The sequence below is a fragment of the Melanotaenia boesemani genome, chromosome 9 (assembly GCF_017639745.1).
Source record: "Melanotaenia boesemani isolate fMelBoe1 chromosome 9, fMelBoe1.pri, whole genome shotgun sequence".
In the NCBI taxonomy this organism is placed as follows: Eukaryota; Metazoa; Chordata; class Actinopteri; order Atheriniformes; family Melanotaeniidae; genus Melanotaenia; species Melanotaenia boesemani.
This window is the reverse complement of record NC_055690.1, coordinates 5,500,554-5,524,726: the sequence shown is the minus strand read 5'-3', so window position 1 is coordinate 5,524,726 and position 24,173 is coordinate 5,500,554. Positions and strand designations below refer to the sequence as shown.

General features: G+C 37.5%; 1 long non-coding RNA gene across 1 annotated transcript; it reads right to left on the bottom strand.

Annotated features, from left to right (window-relative positions):
- Positions 1-12,897: 12,897 nt before the first annotated feature.
- On the bottom strand, positions 12,898-14,148 carry LOC121645476. The gene is made up of 2 exons (XR_006011435.1): positions 14,023-14,148; positions 12,898-13,075 (listed from the first exon to the last, which is right to left on the bottom strand). It is a non-coding gene; the product is annotated as an uncharacterized LOC121645476 (long non-coding RNA).
- Positions 14,149-24,173: the final 10,025 nt, after the last annotated feature.

Below are 24,173 nucleotides of genomic sequence, written 5' to 3'. Positions count from 1 at the left end.
AAAGGGATAAAAGTTGTTATTGAGACATTTACAGAAATCATTCACAACTATAATATAGGTGATTTCACTAGAACATGGTTAGTCAAGCAGCCTTGAAACATTTCAAGTCATGAGAATGAACTTGCCTCCTTTCCATATACACACAAAACTGTCATCAGTGTGCTTGTTGTCTTTACCATTAGTCAACGCCAGGGAATGGAAGTTTCCACAAGCTACCTGAATTATTTGTATGGACAATGGTATAGGGACCCGGCTGTATGTTGGAGAGACAATGATTTATTATAAATACTTTAAAAATAGTTTGTTTGTATGTTGGTATACTCCATAGACTGAAGTCTTGCCTTGGTCTGTAACTGTTATGCTGTGGTCTCGGGTATGCTCCCAGTTGTCCATCATCTCCTGCACCCCAGGAAAACACGTGTCCAGATGCAGACATCTCTCTCTCATTGAGGCTTAATATTTCCTAAATGATGGAATAACTTTCAAAAGGACTACCGGTACGCTGATCACACATATGGATGATATTATATACTAATCAGATATAACAAAAACGGCAGTAGCTATATTTATTTTTATGACAGTAAAGTGAAATATTATACACAGCATTACTATTGTGTTTACTTAATATTTGTACGTTTAACTAGGTTTCTGTAATTTAAAACGAAATTAAAACGGACCACTTATTCGCCCGAAATCGCGGATCGCCCAATTTTTCCACCTGCACTTGAACTCATCACAAGTCCAAGCCTATTTCTGCTTAACTTTCGTTGCCTGAACTATTGACTATGAAATATTTTGCCTATCTAAAGTAAATAAATATTTTATAAACACAACTCACCAAAGATTTTTGCATCACTGTTTTTTCGTCCAATTTGTCCCTGTGAGTTATGTCCAGATGATAAAACGCCCCCCTCTCCATTCAGGAATAAAGTGTGCTGCTCTCCACAGCAGATGTTGGAAATAATTCCAGGGACTGTCCAGCTTACTGGACTAAGGGCTGCCTGTGGACCAAACTGCCCACTGGAGCTGTCTCCCCAACAGTACAGCTGCATGTCTTCTAGACTGAATGACCGTCTCTGACTCGGCAGTGTTGTTTTCAGCGGATGGTGCCTTCAAGGACTGCCGGATATATCACATTCATTTTGTGTCGGAACTGCTGTGAATACCTTGCTATTCAATTAAGTTTGTTAGACTGTTATAAATTGATATTTGTCATGTCTTTGGTTTAAACAAACTAACGTATAGCTAAATCGACATTTTAAATATAGCTAAAACCAGTGCCAGTCTTTACAATAGGCGACTTGGGCAGTCATTCTATGAAACGGGTGCCATTTTCACTTAGTAATTAAAAAAAATTAATCAAGAGCAAAAATTATTTTAAGAAATCCACAATGTAAAAGATAGGTTAAACCTCCAAAAAGACCAATTTTCCCACCTCAGATATAAAATATTTTAATATTACCTGTAATATTAATATCACCTATATTTAATCAGACTAGGGAGTCATTCTTTTACCACCCCGTCACGGACAATATGCACATAATGACCACTAATATATTAAATAATTTCTAAAAATCTTGTGTTTTCCTACTAGTAAAGTGTCCTTTATTAGATACTAATATTTTAGAACACATTTCAAGTTTAAAACAACTTCACAGGTGTATGCTTCTAAAATACCACCCCCTCACAATGAAAAATTTGACAGGGTTGTAAATTTCAACATAAAATGGCTGCCAGTTCACTGCATGGTAAGCTAGCTGACTCAGTATATCTGATTTCAATCTGAAATATCATTTTATTTCCATTAACAGTGTTTTTTTTTCTTTAAATAAATAAATAAATATTTCCTGATCTATTTTGCATGTCGGGGTGGTAACATTAAGCTTGACGGACTCCATCCAACCTATAAAAACATCAACTGAACAATATAAAATAGCTTGCTTTTGAACCAAGCAATAAGCTTCACTTGTAAAATGTGAAGCCTATGCAGAAGCGCAAAAAAATTGCAGTTCACCCCTCACCTGGTAGGGTCTGGCTCCAAAACAGAGCAAATCCCCAAGACTCCCATGTAAAAAAGGCCAACTTCACAGCAGAAAAAAACATGTTTAAAGCCTGGTACAAAAATCCATTTTAGGATTAATTAAGTTTACCTTCATGACAACTGTGAGGGGGGTGATTTTTTTCTTTGGATGTTATTTAATCTTGAAATTCGGCATAATTAGGGGCATGTCATTTTAATTGACAGGTATCGTATATCCGCGGAAAGAAGGTAGAGTGCAGCACAACTGCAGTTTTTAGCTGGCTACAGCGTGTCTTAGCTTTAGCCCGCCTACCTCTGTTAGCTGGTTAGCTACTGTTGCTCAGGGTTAGCTCGGTTAGCTCTTAGATACAGGCAGTTCAAAGTTTGATGGTTGTCAATCATCCACCCCCACCTTCACAGTCCCCCTCCCAGCTGAATCTCTTTGCCCATTTTTTGGTTTTTCCGGGACTAACGCATGCGTGATGCTACCAAAATGGCGACGGTGGGAACGCCCAACGAGCTTCACTTTTACTCTTCAGAAACCTACAAGTGACTCCGTCCATTCCGTGACTCCCCCCTTCACTACATAGGGCTGCACTATAAAGCACACTACATAGTGCACTCATTCTTTCGGTGATTCAGACATGAAGCTTCCTGAAGCATGAAGCTGGTGACTACCAGCCGTCACCACGGCAACAGCAAACGTGCGTCCTTGCGCCATGTTGAGCCTCTGTCCGCAATGCATTGTGGTCTATACTGACCCATCCAGTGACCATTGATGCTCACTACTTTTCAAGGTGCATTGTGGGTAATTTTGAGTGCACTACTTTTTTCTCTCAGAACATTCGAACATCCCTGCAAAATGGCGTGACCCCTATTGAGGGCACTATGTAGTAGTGTGCCTCTAGAGAGAGAGTGGCGCCATCTCCGTTCACTGCAATGGTTCAGTTTTTTCACAGCAATGGCGGCGTATGGAGCCCCTCAAAAGTTCCCGGAAGTTAGCAAAAGCTAAGCGACGGTCAACGTATTTCAATGGAGCAGATTGTCGGAGGGTTTAGATTTTCTTCTTTTTTGTAATTACAAAGCTGAAAAATTACCTGCGAAACTTGCCTACTTTCACAAACAGATGCTTCTTTCATGGTCAATGATTTACAAACATAATTTTTCCCCACATAGATACTACATATGGAACAACAAAGACATCTTGTTTAGAAACAAATGTTTATTCTATCCTTCCTGGTTTTCCCACAACATTCTCTTAGTCCATCAACTGTTTAACTCTGATGGATCTTTAATGACTTATGAAGAATTCACCCAAAAATATAGCATCTTACTTCCTATTAAAGAGTTTAATATTATCAGAAATGCAATCCCCAATGGAGTAATCATGCTATTTAATTCTATAGCGGGTCAAAGTCAAACCTTGTTACCGATTGATCTGAACAGACTTGAAATTGGACCAATATGTTTTTCTTCTACTCGTGACAGCAATCGCCGCATACGCTCATTGTTTCAGAGGGATGTTGTATCAGTTCCATATGTGGTAGCTTATTGGAACTCCTTTGTTGACAACCTTGATTGGGAAAAAATCTGGAACCTACCTGCCAAATACTTAATCAACAATAAAACTAAGGAAGTATCTTACAAAATAATTCACAGGTTTTACCCCTCAAAAGTTTATTTACAACGATTCAAAAAAGACATTGATGTTATGTGTTCACTCTGTGAAATTTACCCTGAGGATGTATTTCATTTGTTTTGGTCATGCCCCTTATCTACTAAATTCTGGGAAGATGTCTGTACCTTTATATCTACTCATATCGAGCCTCTCTTTTCACTTTGTTTTGAGCATATATTGTTTGGCTTCACTGACTTTCCAGCCGAAAAAAGTCAACACTTCTATATCATTAATCTTATTATCTATTTAGCCAAATGGCATATCCATAAATGTCGTTACACTAATCAGAAACCATTATTTCTCGTGTTTAATAATGAAGCCAAGCAATATATTATAACTATTAAAAATTCAACAAATATGAAAGCCATTAAGACCCTTAACATATGTGCTCTCTTTAATGTATTTCTGTAACTGTGTGACTCTAAATTAAAGCCTCTGAATGTATGTAACCCCCTGGCGGCTGTCGTTACTACAGTGTTCCTTGTACACTTTTATATGCTTCAATACTTCAATAAAAATTAAAAAAAAAAAAAAAGAGCAGATTGTCGGAGCTACACTTCTTCAAGGTAAGATGTTTTAATAGTCATATTTCCATATCAGTTGTGCATCGAAATCAACTTGACAGGAGTAAATAAATATGTTGACGGATTGTCACCGTCTAGATTAATATATTTAGAGATTATAAACCGATAAAAGTTTATGCTAGCACACTGATAGCAAAAGATTTTTTTTTTTTTTTTTTAATTTATTTATTTATTTTTTTTTCAAAGTTTTTATTGACAAAGTTCAAAGGAACAATACAAAAATAACGAATATGTCAATAAAAAATGACAGATGTACATCTCGAATATTACCAAAGATACAAATACAAGACATGAAAATAAATTAAAATAAAGTAAACAAAGAACACTTAGAGATCTGCTAATGTTTCAGATTAAAATGGTTAACTAATTGAATAGTTTTAGTTAGTTTATTGTTTTTCTTTTTTAAGTTTTCAATGTTATTCCAATATGCATTAAGGTCTGTTATCTTGAAATTGGAGAAGGAGGGTATGTTTTTCTGCCAAATCATTTTGTGCAAGTAATATTTTGCTAAAATAATTATTAAATTAATAATGTATTTTTCATTAGCTAAAAAATTAGAGTTAGTTACTATTAGAAGTTTTTCGAGTTTGCTCAGAGATATGTCTTTTCTAATCTTTTGGGAAATGTATCTTTGTAAGTGGAACCAGAAAAAAGTTACATGAAAACAATCAACAAATACATGTTCAATGGTTTCTCCCTCACACCCACAGAATGAACAAGTGTTGCTTACAGTAGGAACAAAAGAAGAAATATTTGCTTTTGAAGGGTAGTACCTGTGCACAATTTTGAATAGTACATCTTTGATTTTGTTTGTAATCACATATTGATGAGGTAACTGGAAGATTAAGTTCCATAATCTTTTGTCCAGGCCAGTCTGATAGCAACAGATGCCACAGGCTGATGAATGTAAATTCTGTTCGTCAATATAAATTGATCCAACGCCGTTGATAGCGAGGTTAATGTGTAGGGAGAGCAATTGTAGTTACATTTTTATTTCATTTTAATGTATTTATAAGGCTGTGGAATAATGGACAAAGATATGAAAATGAATACACAGTATTAGATAGCACAATACTCTTAGTATATATGTTTACAATCTTTGCAACTATAAAACCTAACCTGTTAAATGTAACAAACATGTTAACCTTAAGAACTTAACAAAATATACAAATACAAAATAAGTGGCTGATTGTACTTGAATGCATTTGCTGCACTAGACAGCACTCAGTGTGCAGGATGAGAGCAGAGAAGCAGAGAGATGCTTAAGGGAAGTATATCACTCTTCCCTCGTGCAGCATTGTCCTGAAGAACTTTCAGCTGTTCTGGGGTTGCCTGACGTTAACTGGGATACTGTTCTTCTTCACCTTCCTGGTTTGGCCACTTTTAAGTGTTGTTTCCTGTCTTTTTTTTCTACATTCTGCAACCTCAACCATATAAATCTCTCTGTGATGTGTTCTCGGTGTTTAATTTAAAAATATTAAACTTCCCAATGATATGGTCTTTGAAAATGTGTAAATGCATTGTTTTAATATGATTACCTCACATATTTTTTTGTTTTTACAGTCCCTGATGGTGGTCAAATGTATCCTGCTGACTTTGGCCATCCATATTTTCCTTCTGTCCCTGTCTTTGGGGAAGCCATACATACGCACGCCTTTCTCTGAGCGATTGGAGCATCCCCATGCAGCACAGCATACCATGGTGAAGACTGTATTCAAGGATAGCAGAGAAAAGAAATGGCTAGACATGCTGATCTAGTCGAGTTTTATGCTATTGTAAAGGAATTCTTTTAGGTATTAAATGCATTTGGAAAACAAAGGGTGTTTGTCTGATTTATTATGTATATGTAGGGAGTAAGTCTTGGGATAGTTAACAAATAGTGATAGAAAGCCATGTATTTTCCATGAATTGAATTCAAAATTTTATTTATTTGCCATGGATTTTCTGTAAGAACACATTATATTGTGAGTCCAGACTTGTGTAGTTATCAGTCTGCCTCAGTCAAAATAAGTCTTAAGACTTAAAAGCAATTCACACAAGTAGATACTAATAAGTAAGAATAGATAACCCATTTATTTGAAATGAATTGGGATCTAAATTTTATTTATTGGATATAGATTTCCTGTAAGAACCGTTATCATTATGCTGTGAGCCTAGATTTATTGTGTAGTCACTTGGTAAATCATTGTCGTCACCTGTTGGCATGCCTCAGTCAAGTCTGAAAGATAAAGTTAAAAAAACAGAAAATATTACGATTTACATTGCTGTTGATGTCATACAGGTTTAGTAAACTTAACATGATTCATATCAATGAACACAACTATAAAAATATTGCAAAGCCTTCATTGATCATTATTTACCGATTATCGTAGTTTTCTTATTATTTTGTATTGGCCGCCAAGCACTTCCTGGAACTTTTGGAGGCTACATGGACCACGTGATCGGCAAGCGTTTTGAGCTTCCGGTGGCGCCACTCTCTCTCTAGAGGCACACTAACGGCACCTAAAGCACAGAAACAAACCACGCCCCAGTTTGCTGCTGGCTACCACCGAATCACTTTCACCTGGGAGTTGCGTTTAGGTACAGGCGGAAATGTCGGAGTTAATGTGTATTTACTACAATATCCATCCATCCGTTTATTATTTATTTACTTAGTAAACATAATTCTAGATAGAACGTAGTTACACAGGATAAAGAATGTAATTTATTTTCTCATGTTGAAAAATAGAGGTAAGTAATTACTAAAACCAGAACAAAACAAATTAAATTGGTTGGATTGTGAAATCTCTAATTATTAAACAGAAGCGGGTATACTTCACCTCATCATAGGATGAAGAGGATCCTCTTATTTCCCCTTCTTAATCAAGAACATTCAAAGTCTTCTTATCTTCTTCACTTATCATGGCCGTGGCCCTGACCGCGACCGTGTCCATGTCCAAGTCCAGGTCTGTGTCCATGTCCAGGTCCATGTCCATCCTTGGACTCTTCTTTGCCTTCAGACTTGTGCTTGCCGTGCCCCTAAAATGGTCAAAATAAAACACTGGATGAATCATGTTGTGATAATGTTGTGTTTACGTCAACTCACTGATCAGATGTGAATTTAGGAACTAGCTTTAAGCCGTTGTGCCACAGATGAAAATAGATGAAAAGTTCATTTGTCAGATTTTGCTGCAATTAATCAAAAAAATTTTGGCATCAGTTTTCCAGATGAAAACCAGCTGTTTTTCAGTGACTCCAAAGCACCTACCTTCTCATTATCTTTCTTCTTCTGTGCATCCTCCGTCTCATTTGTACTCAAAGCTGGAAATGAAAGAAAAGAGATAAAAAGCCTGAAACATCTGAATGGATTATGCTCCTTTAGACTAGAGTGCAAGTTGAGCAAACTACTGTTTGTTTACACATTTGTGTTTTTGGTTTTCCTGACGTACGACAAATCAACAACAAAAATAATTTTCTAATTTGCAGAAAACCAACTAAGAGACAATTAAAAATTACTTGATGGCTGATTCGAATCCATTATGATCCCAACCGTGCTGGATTTGATTGTTTGCTTCTCTACCTGTCAAAAACAGTTTGACTGCACCTAAAGTACAGGAACAGACCACACCCCAGTTTGCTGCTGGCTAGAACTGAATCACTTTCACCTGGGAGTGGTGTTTAATTACAGGCAGAAATGTCAGAGTTAATGTGTGTTTACCATGTGATCCATCCACCCATTTATTTTTTAACATAATTCTAGATAGATTGAAGTAATATACAGGATAGAGAGGATGTCTTTATTTTCTCATGTTAAATGATAGAGGTGCTTATAGAATCTCCTGTTCCACCACATCCCAAAGATGCTCTATTGGATTGAGATATGGAGACTGTGGAATCCATTGGAGTCCAGTTAACTCATTGTCATGTTCAAGAAAGCAGGTGGAGATGAACTGAGCTTTGTGACATGGAGCATTATCCTGCTGGAAGTAGCATCAGAAGATGCTACACTGTGGTCATAAAGGGATGGACATGGTCAGCAACAATACTCAGACTGTGGTGTTTAAGTGATGCTCAGCTGGTACAGAAGGGGCCCATAATGTGCCAAGAAAATATTCCCCACACCATTACACCACCAGCAGCAGCCTTAACCAGTAATACAAAGCAGGAACGGTCAATGAATTCTTTTTGTTGTCAAATTCTAGATTTACCATCTAAATCTTGCAGCTGAAATTGAGACTCACACACCACGTGAATCTTCTATTGTCCAATTTTGGTGACTGTGTGAATTGTAGCTTCAGTTTCCTGTTCTCAGCTCTCAGGAGTGTCTCTTGGTGTGGTCTCCGGCTGATGTAGCCCATCTGCTTCAAGGTTCATTGTGTTGTGTGTTTAGAGAGGGTATTCTACTGTAAGATTGGATCGGCTGAAAGTCGGACACAAGCGCAGGCTGGTTGAGAGAAGGATTTTAATGGAGCTCTAACAGACCAAAGGTGTGACAAGACCATACAAAGTTCTGCAGTGTGCTGCGGGTTTAAGTAGGCCGGAGGACAGGTGTGACTTGTTAGGTTGATGAGGATAGAGGCAGGTGAAGTCCGATGAGCTGGAACAGATGAGTCCTGGGAGATGAAGTCCTAGAACCGGTGATCAGAATTCTGGTGAAGCAGAGCGTACTGGTGCAGGAGGAGCAGGCATGACATCTACATACCTTGTTGCAATGCTTATATGAGTTACTGCTGCCTTACTATCATCTCCAGCCAGGTTGCTTATTCTCTTCTGACCTCTGACATCCACAAGGCATTTTGGTCCATACAAGAGCTGCTTACTGGATATTTTCTTTTGCAGACCATTCTCTATAAACCCTAGAGATGGTTGTGTGTGGAAATCCCAGTAGATCAGCAGTTTCTGAAATACTTGGACCGGCCTGTCTTGTGCCAAAAACCATGGCACATTCAAAGTCACTTAAATTCTCTTTTTTTTCCCCCCATTGTGACTAACTGTTTTATGTTAACAAGGAATTGTACAGGTGGGCTTAATATGTGGTGTAGTACCTGGAAAACTGCACATATGCACTTAAAGTACTCATCTTGATAATTTAACTTAGCTTAGCTAAAATGTCTAAAAATTGTTTTCATTTGTGTATGTATGTGTGTGTGTGTGTGCGTGCGTGCGTGTGTGTGTATGTGTGTGTGTAGTTACTCTACAAGACTTTCAGTGCCATAGCCAGGGATTTCTATTTCAATCAGAACTAACATTACAGTGTAAGTAGTCACATCTGGGTCTTTAGTCTGTGAAAACAAAAGGTTGCTAAAGCGTAACACCTTTGGATTTTCAGCATCATTTGTCATGGTCTGCACTTGCCAGTGCGGCTTTCGCCTTTCTCCTTATTTGGAGGAAAGGTGGCTTCTCCAATCAGGACCACACAGCTGAGGTGCATCAGGCTTGTTAGAAGCTGGTATAAAGACTCCAGGATCTTAAAGTGGTAACTGGCTCTAAGCAGATCTAAGTCTTCTGGTGTTTTCTTGTGCTCTAACCGACCTTTATTCTCTTCCAAGCCCCCGGTTCTGGATAAATCCTTGGATTCATGAATCCTGTCTGCCCGCTCTCCGCTCTTCCTACCAGCCTGCTCCTTGCCTCGCTTGTCACCGGATTACACCTGGCACCAATATCACTTTGTAAATAAAGACTCACAGAACACCAACCTTGTCTTCTCCTTCTTGGGTCCAGCTCCAGACCTTGACATCATTCCTCATAGACTTTTTTTTTTATTATTGTAGAGTTTCTATTAAACATTTCACAAAGCTGTGCTGTTGTTATAAGATGTGATAAGTGGCTAGCAGCTATCAAGCAGAGATGTCACAAGTCCTTATTTTGCAAGTCCAAGTCAAGTCTCAAGTCTTATGGCTCAAGTCCAAGTCAAATCACAAGTCACTTTTAGTTGTATTGAGTAATCTGCTATGCGACGCTTGCAGTCTTGTCTGCTTAGAAGACTGCATTATATCTAAGATATCAAGCTGTACTGACCTTTTATCTGCCAGCATTTAGGGACGGCACTGATTTCTAGCTTAAACTGACAAATGCTGACAAGCGTTGAATGTCAACCAAACACCAACTGGACCAATAGAGAAATTTGAAATACTAATACTGCAGTTCATAGCAGTTTCTCCTGAACGTAGAGAGGAGGACCAATATGCTGCACTTCAGTTCAGGATCACCAACTATCCTGCAGGTTTTAGATGATTCCCTGCAGCAAAACACCTGAAGTATGTTCCAGAAAGCAAGCTATATCAGCACTCTTGAGTATGCTAACCCTGAGTTGAGGGAAGCTCTGGGTTTTCTGTTCCAGAAAGTGAGGTAAGTCTTATCACAAATCTGTTACCATGGTAACTGACTCCATCATATAAACCTCCTTGCTGGCAGGTTCACCAAAAAGAACCATCTTCTACATGTCTTCTCACAGCTGTCAAACATGGGTTGTCCATACCAATGCTATTCCAGAGATTTTAGAAGATGAATAAATACCAGGGCTGTCAAATGATAAAAATATATATATATAATAATAATCAGATTAATCACAGCTTAAAAGTTAATCATGACTGGTCACCATTTGTGACTACTGTACCAACAGAAAGATCATAATTCAGAATTCATGCAGCATCATCTCACCAACCGTCTCCATGGTGATAATTTCTGTAATAAAACCAGCAGATGTGACGGCTGAAGTTAAACAGGCAACATTGATGAAGAAACTCAGATAAAACTGATGACATGGATAAAAACATATTTTTCCTTTTATCATTGAAGTCTAAGTGTTTGTGCTGCAGTGATAGAAGTCCTACAGCAGCATCACCCAAAGTAAACACCTGTTGATAAAATAGATCATTGGCTCATTGTCCTCTTCCTCCTCCTAACCCAGAGTGTCTTTTTAGACCCAGAGCTAGCTGAACCTCCTTTCTGGAACAGGCTTCTGATCCAAATGATTCAAGTTCCGCTCAACCTTCTTATGATCCATTAGGTAAGAGATCCTGGAAAAATGGTTTGAGCAAGCAACATTTTGAAAATACACAATTCAAAAGTCCAAACCCTTTTTTTTTCAGACTTACCCGCAAAGCTACGCCTACAAAGCACACTTCCGGAGGGTTCACGAGCGCTGGGCAGCATCAGCTCGCATCGATTCCTATCAAGTTGAAATAGGGCCACCATAGCATCACTTTGCAGCACTTCCTGTTGCTTCAGTTGGCGCCACCACTCAAATGCCGCACCGATGCACACTCTGCTCTTGTACACTCACAACAATTGTTAATTCACCCTGGAACTTTATTTCTTGCATTTTTTTTCAATTTTCTTTTCTTTTTTTTCTTTATGTTGTGATTTAAGTTATTTTATGTCATTTAATACACTTGTTATTGCTTCTTGCAAGGCTTTTAATGTTTTATATAAAGCACTTTGAATTGTCTTGTACATGAAATGTGCTATACAAATAAACTTGTCTAGTCTTACCTTGCTACTCTCTCCTCTCTTTTTTTCTGTATTTTTTTAAAGACACAAATGCTTTGTTTTTGTGTATGTACCTGCATTTTGTCACTTTCATCCTACTAGTTCTGAATAATTGGATCTTTTGCAACCAAGATTTTCTATTTTCCTTTTAGTATTTTCAATTTGACCCATGAAACATGTTAACATTTCTAAATCAGTTATCTATTTATTGTTTTTCTAAAGAAGTTTGATTTTTATTTTATCTCTTCAACAAAACTGCATCTGCAGGAAACTCCTGTGGATGTTCTATCAGTCTGTGGTGGCTAGTACGCTTTTTTATGCTGTTGTCTACTGGGGGGGTAACATGACAAAAAGGTGTGCTACCAGGCTGGAAAAACTCATCAGGCGGGTGGGCTCTGTGGTTGGCATGAAGCTGGACTCCCTGGTGACAGTGGCAGAGAGGAGAACACTAAAAAAACTACTGGCTATTGTGAATGATGCCAGTCACCCTCTGCACACTGTCATCAGTGCACAGAGAAGCCTGACCAGTAACAGGCTGCTCCTCCCCAAGAGTAGGACCAACCGGCTCAGAGACTCCTTTGTCCCCCGAGCCATCAAACTGTACAACTCTGCATTAGGCAGGAGGGGGAGAAGGAGGGGGGAGAAGGAGGTGTGCAGTCCGCCTGATACAACACATGCACAATAACCCATACAAACAATTGCAATAACTTATATGTGCAATAAGTGAACTGGTAATCTGTACCACCTCTACTGTGTGTAATGCTTGTTTATATTATTTTATTTAATTTATCTTTTTTTTATTGCATTCTATTTTATACTTTTCTCGCACCTTATTGCCTCTATTTTACTTTATACCTGTACATATTATATCTTAGTGCTTATCCTGCTTTACTGTTGGTGTTGTATTGCTGCTGGTACCCAAATTTTCCTGAGGACTCTCCAAAGGGATTAATAAAGTATTTTCTATCTACCTATCTAAATTATTGCCTATTTATGTTTTCTGTTTTTACATTTATATAACATGTAAAGTATTTCAGGATCAAACTGATATTTTCTGTTAAAATTCTTAAAATAGAATTGAGCTTAAAAATATGAGACACTTCCATCTAGTGGTGAGATCAGACAGGAGCACTCTGACAGAGAAAACCCATTTAGATATTTTTATTGTCACACTTAGTTCCAAAAATCAGGTTTGGGTACAAAGTCTCAGCCTTGTTTCCATGGCACCAGTTAGTAGAAAGGAAGAAAATTAGCTGATTATACGTTCTTTTAAATCGATAGACAAGATTAGAGTGAAAAACAGGGCAGCTGGATCCATCAGTTCTGAAATGACAAAAAAGGACAATAATGTTACTGCAGAAGGATATATAATATATTTAAGAACATCCAAAGTGCCATGGCAGCCATCTTTAATGTATGGCTCATTCTAGCAGTAATATAAGCATGCAAACGTCAGTGTTTTCTTTTTTTTTTTTTTTTTTTTTTTTTTTTAGAAATGTTAAAAAGTTTATCTAGAGACCATGATTAACTAAAATAAAATAAAGTATGAGCAACAGTTCGACTGCAGAGAACTCTGCTAGAAAGAATGTGTTACACATAAATTAGCATGCACATTGTGCTAAATATAATTTGAACATGTACATACTCTGTTTTTTGTTAGGTTGTTTTTTGTTTTTTTCATTTTTAAAAACAATATAAGAAAGTTTAATCAGGGACTGAAGTCAACATGTTCTCTTAAACAGAGGTTTTATAGCTAAACCTCTTTCTATGACTCTACTGTCTGGCCGGTTACACTTTGTTTCCCTCTCTGGGCTGGTTTAGTTGTCGTTACTTGCATGAACAGCCATTCAATTATAGAAATATTTGCAACAGTTTGACTGTAGAGAACTCTGCTGGAGGGTACATGTTACACATGAATCAGCATGCAGATTGTGTTATAAAAAATATGAACCCGCGCATACATACACAGCTGGGTGTGGTGTGTGAATGACAAAGGCATTGCTGGTAACGCCTGTTGTGGAGTCTTTGTACACAAATCAGGAGATAATAAAGCTGTCCACCTTTAAACTGTGAAGGGTCTGGTATGTTACCTGTTTAGCTGCATTTTATTTTGTCTTCTACTGACTACAGAACTGAACATGAAAGCAATCAAAAATGTGGTGATTAAAATTTTACTCTTGATGTTTCCTCTACTGAAACCAGAATGGAACAAATTAAATTGGTTGGATTGTGAAATCTCTAATTATTAAACAGAAGTGGGTATACTTCACCTCATCAGAGGAGGAAGAGGATCCTCTTATTTCCCCTTCCTATTCGTTCAAAGTCTTCTTATCTTCTTCACTTATTATGGCCATGGCCCTGACCGCGACCGTGGCCCTGTCCATGTCCAGGTCCATCCTTGGATTTTTCTTTGCCTTCTGGCTTGTGCTTGCTGTACCCCTAAAATGGTCAAAATAAAACACTGGATGAATCATGTTGTCATAATGTTGTGTTTACGTCAACTCACTGATCAGATGTGAACTGGATTAAGCTTTAAAAAATTGTGTCACAGATGAAAACAGATGAAAAGTTCATTTGTCAGATTTTGCTGCAATTAATCAAAAAAACTGGCATCAGTTTTCCAGATGAAAACCAGCTGTTTTCCAGTGACTCCAAAGCGCCTACCTTCTCATTATCTTTCTTCTTCTGTGCATCCTCCGTCTCATTTTTACTCAAAGCTGGAAATGAAAGAAAAATAAGAAACAAAAAGCCTGAAACATCTGAATGGATTATGCTTCTTTAGAGTGCAAGTTGGACAAACTACTGCTTGTTCACACATTTTTGTTTTTGGTTTTCCTGACGTACGACAAATCAACAAGAAAAAACACTATCCGACATCCGACAAATTCACAGCATAACTGCAGCGCAAAACAGAATTATAGGAAAGGACTCAGATTTCTAAAAGAGTGAGTCCCATGCCTGTTTCCTTTTATAAATCAGAATCAACTCTAATGGCAGTAGGGGTTGTCGCAGCAATAGTGGTCTGGTCCAGACCATGGTCCGGACCACTGTAATGAGTGGTCCCTGCCACTAGGGGGCGATAACATCCATGGTCCGGACCACTGTAATGAGTGGTCCCTGCCAATAGGGGGTACTACATCAGTGGTCCGGACCACTGTGATGAGTGGTCCCTGCCACTAGGGGGTACTACATCAGTGGTCCGGACCACTGTGATGAGTGGTCCCTGCCACTAGGGGGCGATAACATCCATGGTCCGGACCACTGTAATGAGTGGTCCTTGTCACTATGGGGCGACTAGATGAGTGGTCCTTACTGTGGTCCTTAGTCTCATCACCACAGATGTACTCAATAGATTTTGATTCAGTGGAATATTTCCTATGCCTTAACCACACCTGGATTACTCAGCTTTTTAAAAAAGAATGACCATATATTTCTTTTTAGATGGTACCATTTGCATTCTTTAATATACTTATGGAACTAATTGGCTTTAATTTAGGCCTATTATTTATTATGATTTTATTTTGTTTTAGTCATAGCAGTTTAGTCACCTGTTGTTTTTAATGGATAAACTACGTGTTCTTTCTGCCAGTTGTGGGTGATGAAATGAAGGTGTGCAGGCACATTACTCACTGTATGTTATAAATGGACCTAAACTAAATCAATGCTCTCTGCCATGGATCACCACTATGGTGGTATGTTTACAATGCTGTTTATTAGTCACCTGACATTTTTGTGAATAATATTTATTTAAAGAATAACTTAAACATCATTCTATTAATTCCTACAACTGCACAACACTTCAGCATTTCCTCCTGGAGCTATTATTATTGTCATGCTGCTACTTATCTTGTAAATAGAGTTTACTAGTTTGGTTTAACAGTTTATGTCCTCCCTACATGTCACCACCACCCTGACTCCTACCTGCATTATAAAATGTAGTGAATTTTAAAGGTTTCCAACCATTTCCTGGGGGTACTGAAAATTACTCACAGCCCTAACATACACTGATCTGACTCTACACCGAGAATTTGCCCTAAAAAGCAGACACATACACCATAACAGTTTTTACACAAAACGTTCTTTAATATATTTATGCATCCAGCGCTGTTCCGAGGATTTTTTCTGCCTGGTACCTGGTTATCCCCTCAAATGTCATGAGGATGTCGATTGTGACCTGTTTATTTTTGAGAAAAAGATTTTAAAGATTGAGGTACCTTGATAAATACTTAAAGATGCAAACATAAAAATGGTACCAATATATGTTGTGATTAGAGAAAGATTAAATACATTTGTACTAAAAAAAAACTACTAAACCTTACTAAAAAAAGGCCTACCTCTGGAACCATGACATCAATGATGTAATCCATAATCCTCAGATCATTGTAGTCCAACTTTAACGTGGTTTTGATTCTGTCAATTAGCTCTTCCATCTACAAGATAAAGACAAAAGCTCTTTGGTACATACTGCACCAGTTACAGTCTTCACACTGGTCTGGAAAAATTACCACCTACATTATAATTTCATACTTACATGTTTTTCGCTAAAAGCTGATGGCCTGCCATTCAGAATTTGCTTTAGTGCGAGGTTCTGCCCAGGATTCTCCCACAAAAACATTCTCTGAGACTTTCTCTTCCCACTGTCCAACAGGTCTTTCAGAGTCTGTACATTAAGAAAAAGATGTTTGAAACTGCAGCCTAATTTACCATATGTCCAAACTGACCTGCCCTGTCATAGGCTGCTGCAAAATAAAGTGAGGGCTCTAGGGTGCTTCTTAAATCTCTTGACCTCAATATTATTCAGCAATATACAAAGAAGATCTCAAATATTTCAGTTTTTCTAGGGGGAGAAGGGGGAAAAGCTTTTTGTGAATGAGAATATAGTGTCTGATCTTTAACTCCCATCATTCAAACTTATTATTACTGTTAAAGGGGAAATACGCTGTACCAGAAGCAAGGATATGTAAACTTGACCAGGGCCATTTGAGTTGTTTCTGTTTTCACTATATGTAAAAGAGTAAAGATAATAAGATGATAATAAATGGGTTCATCAGACCAATAACCATGCATCATTTTTTTCCTACCATCATTCAGAGTCTCTGTAAATGACCTGCCAGGGTATGTTAACTTATGAGTGCAACTGTAAAAACTAAATGCATAAATGTTACAGACCTTGATTCGCTCCTCTGAGATCAGGCCTTGGACTCCATCTTTGTGCAGGCAGTTCAGAGTACTGCAAAGTGATATATGTAAAAAAAAAAAAAAAAACAGAATATAAGCCCAATGGTAAAAGGTCTGTACTTACATACATATACATATACACATAAAGTACGTCCCATTCACCTATTCACACAAACATTCACGCACTGATGGTGGAAGCTGCCACGCAAGGTGCTCAACCACGACCCATCAGGAGCAATTGAGGGTTCGGTGTCTGGCTCAGGGACACCTCGACATGGACTCTCCGGGCCGAGATCGAGCCGGTGACCCTTGGGTTACAGGACAACCCCTCTCACCACTGAGCCATGCTGCCCCCCTAATATCTGAAGATAGAGTTACAGGTCGACCTTCAAATTGAAAAAATATTTACATGCAAATTATAGATTTGTTCCCACCTTGAACATATGTAAGGCTCATCCAGGTCACAGCCACATGTAAAAATGTCAGCAGGTGCTGATAGGTCACACGTGGCACATTCAACATGAAGCCAGCCATTACGTGACTCACACTTTATCCAGTTTTCTTTGTCTATGTGTGGATACAACCTCCTAAAATATAGACAAAAGTGAATGACACACTAGGATCGCCTTTGTTGTCGTGTCTGGACACTCACAAGGCTGATGTTCAAGTTACAAATGCATTCCTACAAACAAAGTATTATTCATGCTATCAAAGTATTCTTTTTATTTGCAATTAGAATAAACTTTGAACTAATCATGAGCATGTTGTTTTCAAGCTGGGGAAATCCAGCCTCACCAAGATCGCATACTCCCCTTTAATAATAGTGCACTGAGCAATTTTTCAAACAATACTTCTTCTATTTGTTCTGTATATTCCGTAGTGTAACTGTAGTGGAAAACATCACAATAACAAAAAAAGTGACAACTTACATACATTTATAAGCGTGTTGAAACTTATACATTCAAAATGGTTTTTGCAAGACAAATTATAAATGTATGGTAATTTTCTTCCTTTCTATCCTATATTATGTTACCCCAACATGAAATGACAAGTAACGACATATCTAAAACTTTAAAAAAGGTAGAGCTGCTACTGTATAGCTTACTTTTTCTGTCACTTTCCGCTGGAGTCATAGAAAATGCAGCCATGAATGACCTCCGCCATGCAATTTTCACGCACTTTTTGTCCCTGTTTGAAAATGGAAAAATACTTTGTCACAGTTATATAATCCACAACATATTTCTATTAACTGGCCCGCCCTAAATTCAGGTGAATCCTACTTGTAAGCAAAACGTAGTTGCTTTTAATAGGTAAATTAGTAACTGAAGTAAAGTATTTTTTATTTGTTTAACCTTGGGAACCACATCAGCCATCAGGGAGGTTGTGTGATACACTCTGAGCTGGCCCAGTTGTATCTGGTTCAGGGCTTCAGTCTTCATTTGCAGTCCCCTGATGTATAGGTCTGCTGCCTGGCAACAACAATGTTTTTTTTATTTTTTTATTGGAGGACTGTCTATGTCATTCCAAATTAATTTGCAATAACATGTCTATCAAATTAGCAATACTTACTGTGCAGACAAACACGCCACAGTTAACACTGTCCTCCTGCCTCCACTGGTTTGGGAAGGTCACCGTCCATTCTTTGAGTTTCCATATTTTCTCAAATGCTAGACTTGAAATAGAAACAATTGCAAATGATGAAATGATGATATACCATTAGAATCTATCTGTTTGCATTTGCAATCTGTGGCATAAATTGGAATAATAAAAACAACTTTACATTCAAGATTTGTTTTATACATGCAACATACCTGTCACATGTTTCTTGTCCAGCAGAGTGAAACCTGTAAAAAAAAAAAAAAAAAAAAAAAGGAAAACATGCACATAAGTTATTGTAGTGTACATTATACAAGTTTGTGACAGTTTTTATGAAGTTTCTCTGCAGCACATAGCTGACTGTGGGTGTGTTTGGGAATTTGTTTTTTTCATAATGAACATATGGACTTTATGTGTAACAACTTATTTATAGCTATTTAACCATCAATTAGTAATGATAATATGAAATTTTTACCATGAAATCTCAAGTGTGCCAGAAAGTTATGCTTCCGCTGTATCACTGCTGTGCAACTGGGACAGTGCCAGTGGCTGCGATTTTGGAGTTTGAGGCTGCAGTGGCATGGTATGCAAAACTTTTCTATTGGGAAAATTGATACAAATGAAAACACTTAACAGACAAGTTGACAAAGTGGAAAACAACAGATATGAAAACGTATTTTGTATGGGTTGAGATGCTGTTGAATCCATTGCTCTCGCTTAAGAGCCTGACATACATGAATATAAATATGTACCCACAATAAAAATGCAAGTATGCTACAGCACAGAAGAATGGAAGCCATTAGGGATCATTGTTTACAGTCAGGCCACATTAACCTTGGAATGTTGCTGTCTTGAATTTGAATGGGGGCCCTGTTGTGTGTTTAGCACTTTTCATTACCATTACCATTGAAAGTAATCACCAGTACAACGTTTTTCTTTCTATTCAGTCATTCGGTCAATACAAATATCCTAACAAAGATAATGTACAGAGCAATGAGATAAAAAGCAAATTTCCATTTAAAATACATGGATTTCATTTTATCTTTTACAAAAAATTACAACCTATGCACAAAATGATGCTACTTGAATTACTGTTAAATATTGTCTGAATACACAAATACTACTATAAACAGATTTTTGTAAAGACACTAAAACTTGTAAGACTGTGTTACTTTAACTTGTACGTACCCTGTACAAAAGAGGTCAAGAACACATCGGGGTGTCGAGTAAAAAACTAAACCCCTTGTATAAATTTGAAATTTTTTTTTTCATTTATACTAATGGTAAGGCAAATACTACGGAAGCTTGGAGCTGTCACCCAAATAAAAAATAGATCGGACCTTATCACGTTATAACGTGATATGTTTATTGTAAAAACGTAAAACGTATCACGTTATAACGTGATACTTTATTGTAATAACGTGAAACGTATCACGTAATAACGTGATATGTTTATTGTAAAAACGTGAAACGTATCACGTTATTACGTGATAAGATTATTATAAGAACATAGCCTGTACTGTATGCAGATGTTGTTACGACCTATATTGGAGCAAAATACAGTTTATGGAAAATATATTCATCAAGCATAAACTTTTCAATTGAGAGGCTGGTGCAGACCTGGTTTATTTTGTCAATTCAGACTGAATTGCCACAGAGCAGGCATCCCCAACTTGGGACCTCTTGAGCCAGTGTCCTGCAGGCTTTCAGTATGTCCATACTGCAGCACACCTGACTAAAATAATGGGTCGTTAAGAGGCTGGTGCAAACCCGGTTTATTATTTCCAGAGAAATGCCTAATTTACTACATGGGATTAAGTTTTACTTCATTGGAGAGATTTGATGAAGCTTGGAGGACACTTGTTGATGTTGCACCCTTTAAGTAGACAGGACCACGTCTTTGCGTCGGCAACTTATTTCTCCCAGTCCCAGAGGTGCATATAGCCTTTATAATTTTCATTTTTATTGTCAGGAGACAACATATTATTAACTGAAAGCAGCGCACACACTCTATTGCCACTCAGACACATTAACACACCGTCTCACTGCGTGCAGGCAGGTGCCGCACCTTGTTGCTTAGAACGGTCTTGTGTACAATAATAAACCAGGTCTGCACCAGCCTCTTAACGACTCATTATTTTAGTCAGGTGTGCTGCAGTATGGACATACTGAAAACCTGCAGGACACTGGCTCAAGAGGTCCCAAGTTGGGGAAGCCTGCTCTGTGGCAATTCAGACACACAGGCACGCACCGTGTCACTGTGCGCAGGCAGGTGACCTACGTGTTTCTCATAACTGTCCCACATTTCTGTACAACAATAAACCAGAGTAGAACAATTAATCATTGTCAAAAAGAACTGAAAAGTTTCTGCTTGATGAGTATATTTTCCATAAAATGTATTTTGCTCCAATATAGGTCGTAACAACATCTGCATACAGTACAGGCTATGTTCTTATAATAAACTTATCACGTTATAACGTGATACGTTTCACGTTTTTACAATAAAATATCACGTTATAACGTGATACGTTTCACGTTATTACAATAAAGTATCACGTTATAACGTGATAGGTTTCACGTTTTTACAATAAACTTATCACGGTATAACGTGATACGTTTCACGTTATTACACGTTTCACGTTTTTACAATAAACATATCACGTTATAACGTGATAAGGTCCGATTTATTTTTTATTTGGGTGACAGCTCCACGCTTCCGTAAAATACAGACAGCTAATACCAGCAAAACTTTTTAAAAAAAGAAGCTTATTGCCTGACCCGACTTACCAATGCCTTCCACGCTAAAAAATACAGAGTATTTAAAATGAACGAGTTTCATACGATCTCGAGTCGCCATTGTTGTTATTTGGCAGTAGGGGCAGTCCCTGTCCTCGTTGGCGTACAAATCTTCCAACCTTCGGAAAACTGTATCTAGAAAAAAAGCACAGGTGTCAGTCTCCTATCTTAAAAATTTGCCAAAGTACAGAACATGAAAAAAGGGAGTTACTTACCATTAGCCATTGCTTCCTCTACTATGTTGACTCCAAAGTATCACCAAATGCTCGCACCGGAGAATGTCAGCCTACAACTGAACGTAGTACCATTTCCTTGTCCTTTTCATCCCTTGGCACAGAGCACTCAGGGACCACTGATCTAGTCGCCCCCTAGTGGCAGGGACCACTCATCACAGTGGGCCGGACCACTGATGTGGTACCCCCTGGTGGCAGGGACCACTCATTACAGTGGTCCGGACCATCCACTTGTGGCAGGGACCACTCATTACAGTGGCCCAGTGCAGGGACAATTTATTTATAGACCGCTTCTCATGACACTCAAAGACACGTTACGATAAAATACAAGAATGATAGTGTAAAACATCTAAAATCGCCATAATCAAATGTGAAAAGAGTAAATCAATTTAAACGATGAAAGTACAGCAGTGTTTCACAGAAACCACTGATTTAAATTTTTTCTCTTTATTAATACTGCTGATATATATAATCTATCATCTGGGAAGTACACTATACAAATTATGACGTCCCATCTTGTTTGAATTCATGCTTGTGTTGTTCTTCTTCTCAAATGTAAGTCGCTTTGGATAAAAGCGTCTGCTAAATGACTGTAGAATAGAATAGAATAGAACAAATGTATGCACCGGATAAGCCAATCCAACCATAAACTAGGTCAACAAAAGTATTGCGGGGGGGGGGCATACCAAAGGGGTTCAGTAAATAAAGATAAATTATTAGTGGACAATTAAATAAAAAGTATAGCGACATAGCTGTTATCAAACCATAGTAAAAAGCCAACATCAAATCAGGACTTTTCTGGAGGAATTTTTTTTTTTTTTAAAAAAAAGCAACACAAATTTATGTGTATACTTGTTTGACATTTTACTTAGGCATGAATAATATATGATAAACGCATTTTTAAAACAAGCATAGGAAGGTCATGTTTTAACCACAAAATGTATTACGTTTTGTTTTGTAATTAGTTTTTTAAAAACTAATTTAATGTTCTTTTGTACAGTGTCCTTGGGTGTTTTGAAAGGCTCTTTTATATAAAATGTATTATTATTATTATTATTATGTTATAACGTAATAAGTTTCACGTTTTTACAATAAAACTATCAATTATAACGCGATAAGGTCTCATTTTGTTTTATTTGGGTAAGAGCTCCACGTTTCTGTCATTTCTCTAGTTTCCCAATAAAATAATAATATTGACACCAGAGAAATTTAATTTTAGGTTCATAAGTAGACATAATGTCAAAAGCCTAAAGGATTGAATTTCTTTAGTAACCCACAAATTGTTTGACTGTTTGACAGAGGGCAGGACAAAAAAAAAAAAAAAAAAAAAAAAAAAAGCTCTAAGGAGTCTACGGCAACCTTACAGAAAGAGCATGGGTTCACCTTAAATTATTTAAAATGTCTGAAACAGAATAATGTTTTTTTTTTTTTTTTCATCATTTTAAAATGTGTTTCCTTGACTTTGGGTCTTACAGGGCATTCTCTAAAATTAGACTAGGTTTTATCACTGAAAAAAGTTTAGAATCTGCTGTTTGTCTTAGATTTAAACTATGTAGTAATCAATTTCAAAAAATGAAGTCCTCCTACTGCAATTTTTGTTAAACTTGGTTTCAGAAGAGAATATTGAAAAGCATTGTGTAAGACTATAAGCAGGGGTACAGGAATGGTTTGCAAACCTTAATGATGTCTATTTTAGGAAAATAAAAATAAATTTAGTGGAAAAATGTTGAGAAAAATATTTCCATTTATGTCCTGAAAGTCTATTACAAAGACAATGCCTTTTTCATATCAATTCTGTTTAAATATTGGCTTCCTAATAATGGTTATCACTCTATTATTCCATAAAGTGGAAGCATGGGGAGAGAGGTTGTGTGAAAATTTGTAAAAAAAAAAAAAAAAAAAACTTTAATGATCCCTACCAATGACTCAAAATCTAATGCTCTAATACTTCATTTTTCATATTTTACCAAAGGTTTTTTTTTATTTATGATTAATTTAGTTCTTCCATAACAAATGTAAAAAAAAAAGAAAGAAAAATAATAAAACTAGCTCTCTTATATTGGTATCTGAAATGTATAGTATGTAGCTATCACTGATTTAAATGGCTCCCAGTGGCAGGGACCACTCATTGCAGTGGTCCGGACCACTGATGTAGTACCCCCTAGTGGCAGGGACCACTCATGACAGTGGTCCGGACCACTGATGTAGTACCCCCTGGTGGCAGGGACCACTCATTACAGTGGTCCGGACCATGGTCTGGACCAGACCACTATTTTCGCAACAACCCCCTCTCCCATTTTTAAGATTTAATCCAATCCGATAACCAAAATTTGTTCAGATTACTTTTGAACAACTGGTCCCTTACGACAGAATTGAGCTTAAAAATATGAGACACTGCCATCTAGTGGTGAGATCAAACAGGAACACTCTGACAAAAAGCAAAAATTACTACTGGCACACCTATTAGAGGGCTTTCATGCAGAGATTGATACTATAACCACTCACTGAAATTATTTTATTTACAGTATTTCTCAGCTTGAATGGAGGTCAATGACTGCTGTGTCACCACTGGTCCCTTTTTGAACATAGCAAGGTGAGTTTTCCCAGGGTGTCAACAA